Genomic DNA, 17,902 nt, shown 5'->3' with positions numbered 1-17,902 from the left:
CCCAGTTTTCTAGTCAGTCTAGTAATATGTTGTGGTCAGTGTCAAACGCAGCACTGAGATCTAATAATACTAACTGCCACTGTCTGTGTTTAAGTGGATGTCATTGAAGACCTTAACAAAAGCCGTCTCAGTGCTGTGGTTTGGACAAAAGCCTGACTGGAATACATCGAAACAGTTATTTGAGTTCAAGAAATTACTCAGCTGTTGAAAAACTACTTTTTCAATGATTTTACCTAGAGATGGCAGGCTTGATATGGGCCTGTAATTGTTCATTACTGAAGCATCTAGATTATTATTTTTTAAGAGCGGATTAATGATTGCAGTTTTCAGGGCCTGTGGAAAAACACCTGAATTAAGAGACTTGTTTACTATATGAAGTAGATCTGAGGCAAAACATCTTTGAAAAATCCTGTTGGATAATATCAAGGCAGCAGGAGGAGGATTTCAGAAGTTGAATAATGTTCTCTAGGTTTTTATCATTAATCTGATGGAATTGTGTCATGGTGTTTCAAGTCAATTGATTTCAAGTGGACACAGGGACAACACATCTGCTGTACCTGATGCAGAGGCACTGACTGCTTGTCTAATTTTCTGAATTTTGTCAGTGAAGAAGGCAAAGTCATTGCAATCCCTGGTGGATAGAAGTTCAGAGGCTACTGACTAGGGCTGTGCGATTATGGCAAAAATCATAATCACGATTATTTGGGTCAATAATTGATATCACGATTATTTTGACAATTATTCATTGACCATTTATTGAACTTTAAAACAAATAATATTTTACCAATAAACAAGATCAACAAATATGTTGGAGCGCACTTCCAAAACCATACTAAACATATATTAATATGATAAATAATAATAAATTAGACCAAAATAAATGAAATCAAATATGTTGCAGTGCACTGTCACAACCTACTGAAAACATATAGCCAACATTTTGGTTCAACATATTCCACTCAGTTAAACGTTGAAGGCTGGCCAACCGTCATGGTCCAGAAGTAACAGGAAATAAATGTTGAACTACAATTTTAAGACCAAAGAAAAATGTTTTGGCCACCATGGCAAATGCTGGTAGGGCTGCTCATTAGGGATGGGAATTTGAAAGCAATTGTATATTCGAATATTCAACCCCCAAAAAACGGTTAACCGGTTAACCGAAATGTATATATCCTATAAAAAAAATAATTGGGTAAAAAAAATTGTTTAAAAAAAATGTCAGAATTTGTTTTTTTTAACCCAATTTTTTTTCAATAATTTTTTAGAAATACATGTTCAAATAAGTGTAGAAACCAAGTCGAATTTGTAAAATGTATTGAACTGGTGATCACAGTTTGACAGCTATAGGCCTACAGCTTTCATGTGTGGAGGCGATTCACAATCAGCCCAGCTGTAGAGAAGACCCTCTCAGCTGGAACGGAGGTTGCGGGTATAGCATGTGTATATATAAGTTTAATTTGGCATAGTTTGACCTCTACACCGCACTCACTAACCTGTTCGAAATATTTCCACACATTACTCCTTTTCCTCCATGTCTGTTGTGTAGGACTCGTCTTAGAGTTTAAATAATTACCGGACTATGACTGGTAAAATATGTTGAATACCGGCAAAACTAAATCTCTCCTGTCAAAATGTCTATGTACTTTGCCGCCGCACACTGTTGCCAAGCAGCGCTTATTGTTGTTTAGGCTGGCCACTCATGTGTCGCGAGTGTTGACAGGGGGCGGGGGATCACGCTCATGAACTGTTAGTGCCGGAACCTCGCAACGGCTGCGGAGCTCATTTGCGCCACATTTGGGCCTAAAATGAGGTTTGAGTCTGCGTGATCTGCGTGTAGGGAGGGGCAGCAGCCATATCATTGGCTAGAACTAGCTAGATCTGATGGATTTGGACATAAACGCGAGTGAAGTATAACCGGACACGAGAGAGAGAGATTAGCACATGCGGCTCAACAATTCAGTAAGGCTAGTAGTTGCATCCATGATAACAGTGAGAGGAGCATTTGCTATAGTTATTTGGACTGCTAGCAACTCAAATTGCCTTGAAATTGAGTGAATGACTGAGCACTGTAGTTTCTCAGCAGTGTATATTGCAACACCACCAGCTCTGCCCTTACGATCTGCTCTGAATACATTATATCCATCAATGTGAATAACAGTGTCAGTGACAGACGGTTTTAACCAGGTTTCAGAAACTACAACAATATCAGGCTTAGCAACTAAAAACCAGGTCTTGAAAACATCTAATTTGGGCACTAGGCTTCTAGCATTAACATGCAGAAACCCCAATTCTTTCCTACAGCTAAACTCATTAGGAGTTGGCAAATGATGCAAGGAAGCAGAGAAACACTCAGGACCAGGGTTAATGTTGACGTTACCAGAGAGTAATAGCAGTAACAATATTAACAGTCTGGAAGATGATTCTTTCACATGGGCTCTGGACACGTCGCTCCTCACGGGGCGGGGCTGCTCCGATCCTTCGATATTAGCGAGTCAAAAGGGCATACGGGAGAGCGCATTTCGTGCCATGAAACGTCAGCTTTTGGTAAAAACTATCCGATGGAGTCAGCGCTCCAGAGGTTCCACCATCCGAATTTCTGAAGTGAACAGAGATATTGCTGGGAGGCAATCCGTCAGTTTTGCCGACATGCGGGCTGACAATTAATCTCAGAACAAAAGCGAGCACAAGGGTAGCTTTAAGCAACATTGTGCCATAACACACCCAATTCAGGATCCGCAACTCAGGTCGATCAGCAGCTCAGGTCAATCAGCCCCCGACAGCACGGCAGGACAGACAGCAATCCAGAGTACGAAAGAGCGACAGCTCAGGCAGAGCGCAAACAATCCAGTCACAGCGAGGCACTGGCACAAAACAGCCCAAAAACGTAAGCTTTTAAGCGAATTAGTTTTTCGCCACCTACGTTCAGCTTTTCGACACTCTTTTTTCTGTTCTCACGGTCATGGCCTTATTCCATGGAGATATTTTCTTGCCATTCACTTCCTTTATCTTAGTTGGAGCAATGGAATCTATAACATTTTTGATTTTTAAATTAAAATGATCTACTAGCTCATCTACTGAGATGTTAGCAGGGGCAAGTGTGAAAGAAAAAATGTTAGTAAAACATTTCCTTAATATTTTCAGTGAAATATCGCTTTGTGGTTACCTCTTTTTTAACATTTGTGTTAGAAATAGAGCTCTCAAAGAAAACACAGGAATGATCAGAGAGTGCAACATCAGTCACCACAACCTTAGAGATATTCAGACCCTTTTTCTTTTTACTATGTTCAATCTGAATTTACTTTAAAATAAAATCTATATTGATTCTGACTTTTCTACATCCAACTCACAGATTTATCATTGCTTTGAGAAAATGTACCCCTTTTAGAAGGGAAGTTATAGTCATTTGTTCTGGGAATGTCATTTTCGAGCCTGAGACCTGAAAAACAGGCTTGGGGCTTGACCTGTTAAACCCTGGACCTGTTTTCCAGCATTTTTTAGCAAAAAAACAACACTTCTGGGGTCATTTGGGTGGACCTATCTCTGTCCCCCCTTAGTCGATTTCAATGATTGACATCTCTTTTTAACCGCTAGAGCCAATATAATCGAGGGGAAGTTCCACTCTGTAATTGAATACGACGCAGTAGGTTGAGAGAGGATGCTGGCGTAGACTGTTCGCCGCTTCTCCGGCTGCACCTAGTATTGTTTTTGTTTGTTTTGTTTGTTTGTCGTTCTTTTGCCGGCTCTAACTGTCGGCCTTTTACTGAGCCGTGTATCTCATATCTTCACGTTTTATGTGAACACATCTTTACACCCAATTCCTCTGATCTCTTACCTGTATGTAGTAGCTGTTACACCAGCTCCTGTAGCTAGCTGTAGGAGTTAGCTGTAGCAGCTACTCTGGCTCCAGGCTAGGTGATCTCTGCTTTCCTGTCGTCTCCCGACGGATTGCTCTGTCCTGCCTTCCCTGCGTGACCTGACTCTGGACTACCCGTCGCCGACTTTCGATCACTCATTGCCAACTCTACCCTGTGCCATCATCACCACTGAGTGCTCGACAAACCCACGGCTGCCCGCCGGTCCGTATAGCCTCGCTGGCTAGCTCCGCTGCATCTCTTCGGCTGGGGCCTCGGCTACCCTCCACAGAACATATCTGGATTCCCCCAGTGCTGTCCATGCTGAGTTCTGTTCCACGACACATTCTAATCCATCCCGGAGTGGCTAGCCTCTAGCCTTCTCCCAGCTGGCTCTCAGCTAACGTAGCATCATGCTAGCATACCACCGGCTCTATGATGCTGAAATACTCCATCGCGCAACTGGTTACTCTCAATAGTTGTATCATGCAACCTCTATGCTTAGCAGTCATCAACAAGCTTGGGCTGTTACGTAGCAGACCCCAGTACATCCATAGAGGCTCTCGGCGTAGGTTTGTTGTTGCTGGGTCGGAGCCTCTCTCCAGCTGGTCCTGCGCGCGCACCGTCCCTGGCTCGCTACGTCATCACAACAAACCTTGCACGTGCATTGGCAATCTGAAGGCCCTGGTCTGTGTTGACAGTGTCATTCTGCTCACACCGCCAGCTTCCAGTAGCAACTAGGGCTGCAACAAACGACTAATTTGATAATCGATTAATCGACTATTCGGACTATTACGCCTTGCACAATTTCTCAAACGCTCTTATTTAGCCATACACTTTTAGATTTAGCTTGAGGTTGTTTTAAGCATGTGGAAACTAACAATGAAGACAATAAAGATGAATACTTGATTCAAAAATACATATATTATTAAATTAACTAAACACATTTTGAACAAAATTAACATTGCTTTTTATTTAAATTAAATAAATAATATTTCACATCAAAAGAAACAACAGTGTTTTAACAAATCGTATTAAATAATCTGATGACAGAACTGTGAACAGAATAGCAGAAACTTTAACAAAATAAATAACTCGGTTACCTCTAATCATTAACCCATGTTTGTATAATTGAGTTAATTCCGTGTGTTGCTGCTAGCATACATAACACCTGACGTGAAAAAGTTACTCGTTGATGGGGCTACAGAGCTACTAGAAAGACAGTCGAATCCGGTGCATTTCTCCGTCTGAATGTGATGCACTTTTGCTAAATGTTTAGAGAAATTGCTTGTGTTACCCCCCGTACATGCGCAACTCTTATTGCACTTTTGGCAACAAGCATTGTCCACATCAAGACGGGTAAAGTTGAACCACACCTCGGAGCGCGTTCTCTCCGCCATCTCCACAGTGTGTTGCATGCATGTAGCAGCTGCGTGTGTGTAAACTGCCCCGCCCCCTCGCACACAGACGGGGGAGAGAAAGATCTCTCTTCTGGATTGGAAAGATCGAAAATACATCATAGACATTTTTTGTTGTCTTTTTGCATATTAGAAACGAGTTGGAGACACTAAGACTGCGATATAATGCTTATGTAGCAATAATACATTTTTTAAATGTCTCCGGTACCGATAAAAAGACCAATAACGTTGGAGCTTAACGGCGCGTAAAACACACGTGATGGCGTCACCAACGAATCGACGACTGAATTAGTTGGAAACTAATTTGGTAATCGATTACGTCGATTAGTTGTTGCACCCCTAGTAGCAACGCCCCCACATTCATGCTGCTGAATACCCGTTCCCTCAATAATAAAGCACCACTCATTCATGACATCATCACTGACAGGAAAATGAACTTTGTTTGCCTAACGGAGACCTGGCAAAATCAACAAGACTTTTTCACCTTAAACCAAGCCACACCCCCAGGCTATGTTTACCTGCAGAAGCCCCGCTCCCTGGTTCGGGGTGGTGGGCTGGCTGTTATCCACAAAGCACAAATCCGGATAAAACAACTCCCTGTTGTAAATACAACCTCTTTTGAGTGTATTGCCTTTTCTTTGGCCGGATCATCACAGCTACAGGTTGTCCTCATATACCGCCCCCCCAAAGCCTCCGCCATCTTCATGTCTGAGTTCGCTGAGCTGCTCACCTTTGTCTGCTCCAGATCTCCATCCACATTACTGCTTTGTGACTTTAACATCCATGTCGACTCCAGTAGATGCACCTTTGCCTCTGAATTTCTCTCGCTACTCGACTGCTTCAACATCACACAGCACGTCCAAGGTCCCACCCACACCAAAGGTCACACGCTGGACCTAGTGTTCTCTATAGGCACCCCTGCCTCCCATCTCTAGTGCCTGGACCTAGCTGTTGTGGACTACCTTGCCATACTCTTCACTGTTCCTGTCCTCCTGCCCACTCAGCGTGCAAAACGCACCATCACATTCAGGAACACCAAAACACTGAGTGCACCAGCGCTGACCAGCACGATAGCAGCCCACCTATCCTCCATTCTCCTTACCACTACAGTGGATCAATCAATCAATGTTTATTTATATAGCCCAATATCACAAATGTTACATTTGTCTCTGTGGTCTTCACAGTTTGTATAGAATATCAGTATGACAATACGACACCGTCTGTCCTTTGACCCTCACATCGTTCAAGGAAAAACTTCCCGAGAAAACCCCACAGTTTAAAGGGAAACATGGGAGAAACCTCAGGGAGAGCAACGGAGGAGGGATCCCTCTCCCAGGATGGACAGACGTGCAATAGATGCCGTGTGTAAATTGAAAAGATAATACATTTACAACATAGGTAGACCAAATGTTTGGAAATGCATGTGTCTATAATAATAAGATGATTCCACGAGGATATCCATCCAGGACCTATGATCCAGGACCACAGCCACGACTCAAGATCCAGGGCTCGCGATGCAGGACACAGGACCGCAGGATCATCCATGACTCCGGATCCCAGTGTATATAGACACCAAAAAGAAAGACATTTGGGGAAGCTGGGTTAATCGGAACATGAGTACACAGGTATAGACAGAGAGAAGGAAGAAGTAAGATGTCCCCCGACAAACTAAGCCTATATCAGCAAAACTAGGGGCTGAATCTAATCAGCCCTAACTATAAGCTTTATCAAAAAGGAAGGTCTTAAGCGCACTCTTAAAAACGGATAGGGTGTCTGCTGCCCGAACACAAACTGGAAGCTGATTCCACAAATGTGGAGCTTGATAAGAAAAGGCTCTGGCTCCCATTGTACTTTTAGAGACTCTAGGAACAACCAACAACCCTGCATTCTTGGAACACAATGCCCTAGTAGGACAGTAGGGTATAATGCATTCTTTAAGGTAAGATTGCGCCTGCCCATAATGGCTTTGTAGGCAAGAAGAAGACTTTTAAATTATATCCTGTGTTCTATAGGGAGCCAGTGTAAGGCAGCCAGAACAGGAGTAATGCGGTCCCTTTTCCTAACTCTGGTTAGTACACGAGCTGCAGCATTTTCAATCGGCTGAAGCGACTTGACGCACTTCTTGGTACTCCCTGATAATAAAGAGTTACAATAATCCAGCCTAGAAGTAACAAATGCATCGACTAGTTTCGCTGCATCGTTTTGAGGCAAGATATGTCTGATTTTTGCAATGGTAGATTGTCTCTGCAGTTACACTTTCTCAGACACATAAATACAGCAGTTACACTTTCTCACTCACCCATAAATACAGCAGTTACACTTTCAGTGTCTCTACCCGACCTATTTTCTGCAAACTTGCAAAAAAATAAAATGTACAAATAAATTGGCATAGTTTAAAGGTCCCATGTCATGGCCATTTCTACTGATCATAATTCCATTGTTGTGAAAAGGAATCTAACTTCGATTCAACCAATGTTAATATGTAGGCCGTCTCCCATTTAAAAAAAAACAACAAACAAAACATCTAGGGTCATTTGGGTGGAAATGGGTATATTTGCCGTTTCTCTGGAACCCATTGGTCGATTTTGATTGACATCTCTTTTGAACAGTTGGCGCCAATAGAATCCAAGGGGAATTTCCACATACACACACACACACACACACACACACACACACACACACACACACACACACACACACACACACACACACACACGTTACCATTGAGAGCTATGCGCACACAGTTTGCCCTAAGCGAAACCGATCTTACGCTCTGAAAACTTAAAGCTAGGTTTATAGCTGATGGATTATGAGAAATAATTTCAAAGTGACAGGCACATTGGATTAACCTTCAGCAGCGTTTTTATCGTTGTAATGCCATTGAAGACAACTTTTGATCAGAAAACAACAAAGGTAAGACATATTGCCGTGTTGGCTACCTAAAGCTACGTGGTGTGATGTCTTTGTTAGCTTCTCGAGCGGCGAGTCCGGATCAGTCAGTAATGATACCTGTCAAATCTGTGCAATCTCAGTTTGCTAATCGATATCTTATTTGTGCAGATACGATAAGTAATAAAGGTATTTTAACGTGAGTTCTGTGCTAAGTGTGTTAGCATTTTTTTGCTCAGGGCTAATTCAGAGCCTTTGTTATTACCCTTATGTTTTGTTTTGCTAAAAGTGGTTAATATTGTCTGATAGCCGAGTTTCTTCCCGTTATGTGGGTATGACACATTAATAGGTTTTTAAATGTTAAGAAGTCCTCAGACGCTGTTTCTTGCAGATGTTGCGATTTTTTTTACCCCGCCCGTGGGGGAATGGGGCATAACAGGTTAAACAATTTCAAATCCAAATGATCAACGAATGTCAGCCTTTTCCAAGGAAGGGTGTTCTTATCTCACTCTAAGACCAAGCAGATACCTTCAGAGACCACGAGAGAGAGACCAGGACGTGGGTAGAAATGTACTAAGTACAAACCGGTTTTATTAAGGTTTTAACAAAAATGACGGATTTACAAGAATCCCTAAAATAACAAGACACAAAGTGAAAATACAAAAGCAACAGGTTCAGAAGTCAAATGTCCTAAAAAAGCAGTCTAAAGGTTCCCAGGTCCAGGGCCCAAGACCCGGAATCCAGCTTCCAAAAGCTTCCCCCAAGCTCTCAAGCCTCCAAGCCTAAAAAGCCCCCCATTCTCTTCACACATCATCTTTTATAGTCTCTTCTCTCCTCCCTCTCTGCATCAGGTGGTTTCCCTTTTTCTATCTTTGAGGGAGAAGGAGGTCACATATGTTCAACTTTTACTTAATGAACAATTAAAAATGTAAAGTTAAAATAGACTTATAGTAATAATATGCAATTTTAACAAGAGGGAATATGAAAATGTTTCATGAAAGGAGAACACATTGTCAATGTCATGTTTAGAATCACGTTTTTTTCTTTAAACATTTAATTTCAAATATGCAAACTTTATACTTTAATTTATTAACAGAGACTGGAGGCCTCGTTCATTGTTATGAGAGCTGCTCATTGGCACATGAAGACAAAATGGCCTGACATTCTCGAGAGCAAAACTTCACAAATTACCCATCATGCCTTGCTGTCGAGAGCGTAGAGCATGCACATTTTAGTTTTCCCTTAAGCCCGACTCCAATCTCCCTCACTCGGCTCAGTAGAATGAATGGAGAGAGAAAATAAATCAGGATTCAGCTTTTAGTGCATTTTACAACTTTTATAACCTAATGATTCAAATATGGGGAGTTATACAAATTGTATTACTCTGTAAATATTTGTAACTAAATAAACTACTGACATCTCATTCCCAATGTAGAATATTGCTGTATTTACTTTGGTTAGCACGTTGCTGTATTACTGCATCAAATATAATACACATATATTAAACGCAAACAGTTATATTAGTAAAATAAGTACTTTGTTAACTGAAAGTTTGTATTAAGGATGTTTTTATTGTGTTAACTGTATAGGTATTTATGCTTTTTAGATTTACTTTCTCTCTTTCTCTCTACGTCTGTTCTAGAAACCGAAAGGAAGGAAGAAACTTCACAGCTGTCAGCAATGTGACAAATCCTTTACAATAGCTGGAGATTTAAAGCACCACCTTCTTATTCACACTGGAGAAAAGCCGTACAGCTGTGAAGAGTGTCGGACAACTTTCACTAAATCAGGTGAACTCAAAACTCATCAACGTATTCACACAGGAGAGAAACCGTACAGTTGTGAAGAATGTGGGACAACTTTCACTACATCAGGTAATCTCAAAACTCATCAACGTATTCACACAGGAGAGAAACCGTACAGTTGTGAAGAGTGTGGGACAACTTTCACTACATCAAAGAATCTCAAAACACATCAACGTATTCACACAGGAGAAAAACCATACAGCTGTGAAGAGTGTGGGACAACTTTCACTACATCAGGTAATCTCAAAACACATCAACGTATTCACACAGGAGAAAAACCATACAGCTGTGAAGAGTGTGGGACAACATTCAATCAATCAGGTGATCTAAAAACACATCAACGTATTCACACAGGAGAGAAACCGTACAGTTGTGAAGAGTGTGGGAAAATGTTCACTACATCAAGTTATCTCACAACTCATCGATTTATTCACACGGGAAAACCGTACAGCTGTGAAGAGTGTGGAAAAAAGTTCACTACATCAGGTAATCTCAAAAAACATCACGTTATTCACACGGGAGAAAAACCGTACAGCTGTGAAGAGTGTGGTAAAAAATTCACTACTTCAGGTTATCTCACAACGCATCGACGTATTCACCGGGGTGAGAAACCGTACTGGTGTGAAGAGTGTGGGAAAACATTCACTGCATCAAGCGGTCTCAAAACACATCAACGTATTCACACAGGAGAGAAACCGTACAGCTGTGAAGAGTGTGGGACAACTTTCACCCAGTCGGGTAAACTAAAATCACATCAATGTATTCACACCGGAGAGAAACCGTACAGCTGTGAAGAGTGTGGTAAAACATTTACTACTTCAGGTAATCTCAAACAACATCTACGTATTCACACGGGAGAGAAACCGTACAGCTGTAAAGAGTGTGCGAAAATGTTCACGACATCAGGTAATCTCAAACAACATCTACGTATTCACACGGGAGAGAAACCGTATAGCTGTGAAGAGTGTGGGAAAACGTTCAATACATCAGGTTATCTCACAACGCATCAACGCATTCACCGGGGTGAGAAACCGTACTGGTGTGAAGAGTGTCGGAAAACATTCACTACATCAAGTGGTCTCAAAACACATCAACGTATTCATACAGGAGAGAAACCGTACAGCTGTGACCAGTGTGGTAAGACTTTCACTCAATCAAGTAAACTAAAATCACATCAACGTATTCACACAGGAGAAAACCGTACTGCTGTGAAGAGTGTGGGAAAACATTCACGGAATTAGGTAATCTCCAAAAACATCATAGGGTTCACGATGGAGAGAAACCATAGTGGTATTAATAGTGTGGGAAAACGTTTTCTCAAAGTATTTACCTTTAACTCCATGAGCGAATCCACACTGCATCGTTTTGAAAAGACTTCAATTCACAGTCCCTGTCCTATGTCCTATGTCCATGAACAAGCCCTGAGGTCCGCCTCAGCTTTTTAAATATCCCTACATTTCCCTTAATAAAATGGGTGAGGTCACTTTCATCCACTACACTGCAAAACTGTGGAACACCAGGACATATCAGAGTGGACATTTTAAAACGCCAGCTAAAGACATATCTCTTTAGATTAGCTTTTTATTAGCAACGCCCCACTTTAAATGGTGTTTTAGTCTTTATTATTTACCTACTGTTTTGTTTACGATATAGAAAGGGTTTTATCTTATATTAGTCATTTAAAGGTGGGTTAGGTAAGTTTGAAAAACCGGCTCGAGATACACTTTTTGTAATAATCCATGGAATGCTCTTAAAGAGCAACTTGCAGGTTAGAGACACCAGTGAATAAATGTGTAGGAAAATGATGAATACACTAGATTTTCCCAAAAATATACAGAAATATACACTAGTGACATCTAGCGTCGTTTTAGTAAGACATTTTCACTTCTGCATAAAAATGCCTCCGCACGTGACCTCCTGCGTGTTACGTAACATGGGGGAGAGCGGCCGGTCTAACGTATGAATACACATGGATCACAATGCTAGTTTTGACACAGAAGAGGTTGAAAATATATATTCGAATGCATATGATTATAGTTATGAGCCTGCTATGCGTCCGAGAGACGAGGAACAGCTAAGGATTAGAAAAAATAACGGCCATCGGAGAGAAATGGAGCTTTGGTGTGTGGAGAACCAGTGGAGAACAGAGTAGCTGTCTTAGTGAGTGACCGGCGTTAGCTACATTTAATGTTAGCTAACATCAGTCACATCACAACATTGTAAAGTTAGCTATCATATATCAGGCTATAACTAAAGTAGTATGGATAATATAGTAATGTTACTGGCAGGACTGTTGATACTGATCCATAACAGAAACTAACGCGCAAGTATCAGCTGTATCTCACGTTACCTAATGCAACTCCATCTTACGGTGCTGTGTACTGGAGGGAAGACGTGAGATACGGCTGATACTTGACGATCTGGAGGAGAAAGGTTGTGGAGCCTCCGTTGATATGTCGTTGTAAATTATGGCTTGATGGAAAGCAGGTGTGTAGTCGGGGAGGGTGCACAGCTGATGAGTGGAGGTTGAGCCGGGAGCCAGGAGTGACAGCCACCACGCCCACACCAACAACACAGACAGGGGGAAAGAAACACAAAGGAGACGGCTGGAGCAGTACAGCCACCACAGCGTTACCTAATGCAACTCCACACTACGTCTTACGGTGCCGTGTACCGGAGGGCAAGGCAAGTTTATTTATATAGCACCTTTCAACACAAGGCAATTCAAAGTGCTTTACAAAAAATGAAAGACATTAAGAAAATGGCATTTAAAATCAGTCATTAAAAAGTAAAGCTAATAAAATAAAATACATGGATAAAAGTTACAGTGCAGTCTAAGATATGAATAGTTCAATTAAAAGCAGCAACAAAAAGAAAAGTCTTCAGCCTGGATTTAAAAGTAGTAAGAGTTGCAGCGGACCTGCAGGTTTCTGGGAGTTTGTTCCAGATATTTGGAGCATAATAACTGAACACTGCTTTACCGTGTTTAGTTCTGACTCTGGGGACAGAAAAAAGACCTGAGAGATCTGGATGGTTCATAATTTAGCAGGAGGTCAGAAATGTATTTTGGGCCTAAACCATTCAGTGCTTTATAAACCAGCAGCTGTATTTTGAAATCTATTCTTTGACACACAGGAAGCCAGTGTAAAGACTTCAGAACAGGAGTGATGTGATCCACTTTCTCAGTGTTAGTGAGGACTCGAGCAGCCGCGTTCTGAATCAGCTGCAGCTTTCTAATAGATTTTTTAGCGAGACCTGTGAAGACACGATTGCAGTAGTCGAGTCTACTGAAGATAAAAGCATGGACAAGTTTTTCCAAATCATTGCAGACTGAAGCTCAGCATCTCCCAGAGGGGGGAGAGAGAGAGAGAGAGAGAGCAGCGAAGGGGGGGAGAGAGATGTAATACGGTTTCCTGATAAAGCTGTGGAGGAGCGTATGTGCTGCAGGGAGGCGGATGCACAACGCACCCAGGAACGAATGCTAGCTCCGGTCCTTTTTCCCGTGAGGGAAACTGGGGACTCGATGTCCTGACAGGCTCGAGTTTGTGCAACCTACACAAACACAAGTTCACCATGATTACAAATGGTGAAATGCAATGTAAAATTACCAAAAAAATACCAGCTCACTAAATCACAACTGCTCAAACCAACTACAAACTACTACCGCGGATTGGGCAGAGAACGAGTCCAAGAAAGTTGCTCCCCCATGTGACGTAATATGACGCGTTTGACGTATGACGTTTAAAAAAAAAAGCAGTTTTTAGTAGCAGAGCTCAAAACGGCTCCTTTTCCTCTGAATTCCTGCCCTTATGTCTTGTAAAACATATGAAATACTGCATTAACATCTTTAATTTTAATTTTCAGGCAAGGTTAAGCATAAATGTAGTACAAAAAAAAAAACCTGCAAGTTGCTCTTCAACATCCCGATAGCAATGAATATCTGAAGTGATTTGACAAAAAACACATACAAAAAAATCATCTGTGGAAGCCGTAGTAATGTAAAAAGCACGACCAATCATTTTAGCCGGCCTTGCTAAAATAACTGGATGGCCTACCTGCCTGTCAGCCTTCCATCTGTGCACAAACTTATCTCGTGCCCTCATTGGTCATGTGCGCATTCGTATGTGTTGGAGGAGGGGCTCTGTAAGGAAGTGGCAGATTTTTTCCGGCTGTGTATTTTCAAATTCTAGATTCTAAATTTATCTCATGTTAGTTATTTAACAGTTTCAATAACATTTATTTTTACGTTGTTTTCTTTATATTTTATTCGTTTAACCTTTATTAGAATTATGAGGATTTTATTACTATTCATTGTTTTGCTTTTATTTCTGTTGTACCTATATGTTCACTTTATTTGATAGGGTTTTATATTGTTGCATCTATTCACTTTTCTTGTACCTTATCTTTCCGAGATAAATAATCATTTTTGTACTGTATTTAATTTGTTTTTTATCATACCTTTTACCTCTTTGTGTATCTTACCCTGTTAAAATGTTATATTTTGCTGCATGTATCTGTAAAGATCTTAACATCTGAGGGGACTTTCTTGTTTAATTTTAACTTGTGATGTGTCGCCATTTTGTAAAGCACTTTGAGATGCATGTGATCTATGCAAAGTGCTATATGAATAAAGCTTTATTATTACGACAGTTTTTTTATGTTCTAACCAGCGTTCACACTATGCCAACACAAGGCCACCAAGATGCTGTTTCTCCTATTTAATTCATGTTTGTAATGGTTCCTGAACTATGAAGAAATGTTTTACTATGCTGTGTTTCAACCATGGATTTCTAATAGCCTTGTTGTTCCTTTAAAAAAAAAAAATTATATCTCAACTGTTAGCCTTGTTAAGCTGCATTGAAGGAATTTAGTTTCACTATTCATTAATCTGCCGACAAGTTTCTCCAATAATCTGTTTGGTTAATAAAATGTTGTGTTCTATTGGGATGTTTTTGATAGTTCATGTTGAGTTAGCAGTCTGTTCTGGGTTGCAGTCGAATTGTCAACAATCAGTTCCTATCGTCTTTTCCTATCCACTATTCCTTGACCTCTGTGTGAAACGTCACAGGGGTAAATCCCTTTACTTATGTTTACCAATTAGCCACATAAAAAGCTACGAACAATACGCCGGAACAGGAAGCTGTCATACACTCTTGGTAGCTATCATTAGCAGCTAATATCAAAATCTCAGTTTTTGACATAAAAATTGAATGATGGATTATCAGTAATCATTTCAAAGTGACACGGACACATTGGATTAACCTATGGATTAACCTTCAGCGGCGTTTTTATCGTTTTAATGCCATTGAACACGACTTTTGATCAGAACAACAGCTAAGGTAAGACGATGTTTCGTGAATGCTCCGTAATGCTACGTGTTGTGATGTCCGTATTTGCTTTCCCTGTCGCGAGTTCTGATCGCTCAGTGATGGTACTAATACCTATAGAATCTCAGTTTTCATCTGATATCTTGTATGTGCAGTTACAATGAGTAATAAGGGTATTTGTATTGGAGTTCTGTGCTAAGTGCGTTAGCATCTTTTCGCTCAGGGCTCAATTTAAAAAAGAAAGAAACTCATGCGCCTATACGATAAAAGGCTCTCAGGCTTAACAGGTTAAACACATTACATTCAGTATAAAATCTGCATCAACGTCTGTTAGTGTTATGCCCCTAATATGGGGAAAATATCAGACAAGAAACGGAGACGTTGTTACTTGTATTATGCCAAACAACAACATGCTACACATAGGCCTGTCACAATAATTAATTTTTGTTGGACAGTCCATTTTCCCGGATATTATTGAGATAAACCATAATATTGTCGGCTCCGTTGTAAGACCATTTTAGACCACTGACATAATGATAATATATAATAATAATTCAAGTAAATCCTTTGAAACAGAATTTTTTTATTGAAAATTCAACATTGCAAATTAAATGTGAAATAATATTCAAGTATATAAATTATATATAATAAATAAAACAAATACAGTTAATTATAACAAATTAATTAAAATCACACACAACCAAAACAATCAATTAAATCAGGGGTGGGGAACCTTTTTCCTCTCAAGGGCCATTTACATTTTTTCAACATCCACCGAGGGCCGAAGATTTTTTTAAATGTTGAAGTAAAAAGCATCAATCTGGTGCACTTTGAGAGCAACATTAAGAGATCTTTGGATACATCTCTCAACACCCATATGAAACAGAACTGGAAGCAGATTTTCTTTTTCTTTATTGATATTTTACAAATCACTCACCTTTCAAACTGTATTCTTGTTTACTAATAACAACTTTTTTTTATACCTGTTTACTTTATTCTCTTATTTTTTGTATAACTATAATGATCATATAAAGATGTGCCTTTACCTCACTGGTTGGAGAAAAAGCTTCTTATATTCGTTAGCATAGCTAGCTAACCAGATGCTAATAACAACACAGTTATTGACTGTATGATCAGTATGACAGATGAACAGATCGCCACTGGGCTTTCAACTAAAGACACAGCCACGCAAAAAACTGTGGCATGTGTACGGCTCCTTATGGGTACTGACTGTGATGTCCCGGCCCGGAGCGACGTCCTGGTGCTCTCCGGCAGCTCTAAACCCCTGTCGGACGAGACATACACCACGTGATGACACGTTAGGCTAGTGTTGTGTTCAAGGACCCTGACCAGGAAAAACAGGCACTCGCTTGTTTAATTATTTTGCGGTCTAGATTTCTGAATTTTTTTCATATTTTGCGTGAGTTACTTTGAGGGCCGTATCAAATTGTCTCGCGGGCCGTATACGGCCCGGGGGCCGGAGGTTCCACACCCCTGAATTAAATAGACTCAGGCTGGAAAACAGAGCTCTCTCTCTATATATAAATAAATAAATATGAGCACACACTGTCTCACAAGCAAAAAAAACCTCCTTAAAACAACAGTCAAGTGTACCGTCCACTGTCCATACAAAGACTCAGAAGCCTCAAAAGGCCATATCCAAATCTGTATTTCAAAGATTTTAAGCAAGGAACAACAACAACATGCACTGATCTGATGCTTCTTGACATGAGACCCGTTTCCCAGCGGAGTGAAGAAAATACATGAAACTCACGAGTCACTCCTCAGTCTATACTGTGTTTTGTTTAAATTAATGTATCATTTAGTTACAAATATGTGATGTATCTGAACAACAAAGTGGTCAAAAATCACTGTGTGCCTGTGCACACATTCAGGTAGGCTCGCCCTGATTGGCTGGCTACGTTTATACAACTTCAGTGTGTGAACGCTGATTTGAAATCAATGTCATTAGAGCTGTTCGACTCCTGCCTGTAACAAACTCTGGACCTGCGATGATTAAAAAGTCACATAACTCCACCAAAGTATCTCTGGGGAGCCCACACAATTTTCTGATTATTTCTAGCTGTAATTTTTCCATCCCTGACTCCAATTCTGCATTAGAGCATGGGTTAAACGGTATGATGTGGTCCCTTTTAACCATATGTGGGGTTGGTAGCAGCTTTCCTGGTGTGTAGCAACACCTCAGATTGCATGTACTCCCTCCTCAGATTGTCAGGATCTCGCTGTAGCCGGTTCACCACCTGCTCTCAATGTCTGGATAAATTATGAAGGACGGCGTGACAGATGGGGACATCTACCTCTTGCAGCAGCCAATCCACAACGCAGACAAATCTCAGCAGTGCCTCAAAATGTCATGCCCCTAATATGCGGAAAATATCAGACAAGAAACAGAGACGTTGTTACTTGCTTCAAGTCCAATGTATTATGCACCAGTGGCAAGCAACAAGCGCCCTCTGCTGGACAGACCTGGAAGGTCATCAACCATGACTTGTCAGAGAACATAAGAACAGCGCGCGCCCCCCGGGGGGGCCGTCCTTCATGATTTACCCATAAATTATGCCGTTTAAAAACATAAAAAATAAAGGGCGGTG

The 17,902-nt window shown here is 40.8% G+C and overlaps 1 pseudogene; it reads left to right on the top strand.

The window, feature by feature from the left end:
- LOC117441323 (zinc finger protein 665-like) overlaps window positions 1-14,851 on the top strand; it is a 90,719-nt pseudogene extending 75,868 nt beyond the window's left edge.
- The last annotated feature ends 3,051 nt before the right edge of the window (window positions 14,852-17,902 follow it).

Source organism: Pseudochaenichthys georgianus, unplaced genomic scaffold (assembly GCF_902827115.2).
Source record: "Pseudochaenichthys georgianus unplaced genomic scaffold, fPseGeo1.2 scaffold_167_arrow_ctg1, whole genome shotgun sequence".
In the NCBI taxonomy this organism is placed as follows: domain Eukaryota; kingdom Metazoa; phylum Chordata; class Actinopteri; order Perciformes; family Channichthyidae; genus Pseudochaenichthys; species Pseudochaenichthys georgianus.
Note: the sequence above shows the minus strand (reverse complement) of the source record. Positions and strands in the feature narration are given on the sequence as shown.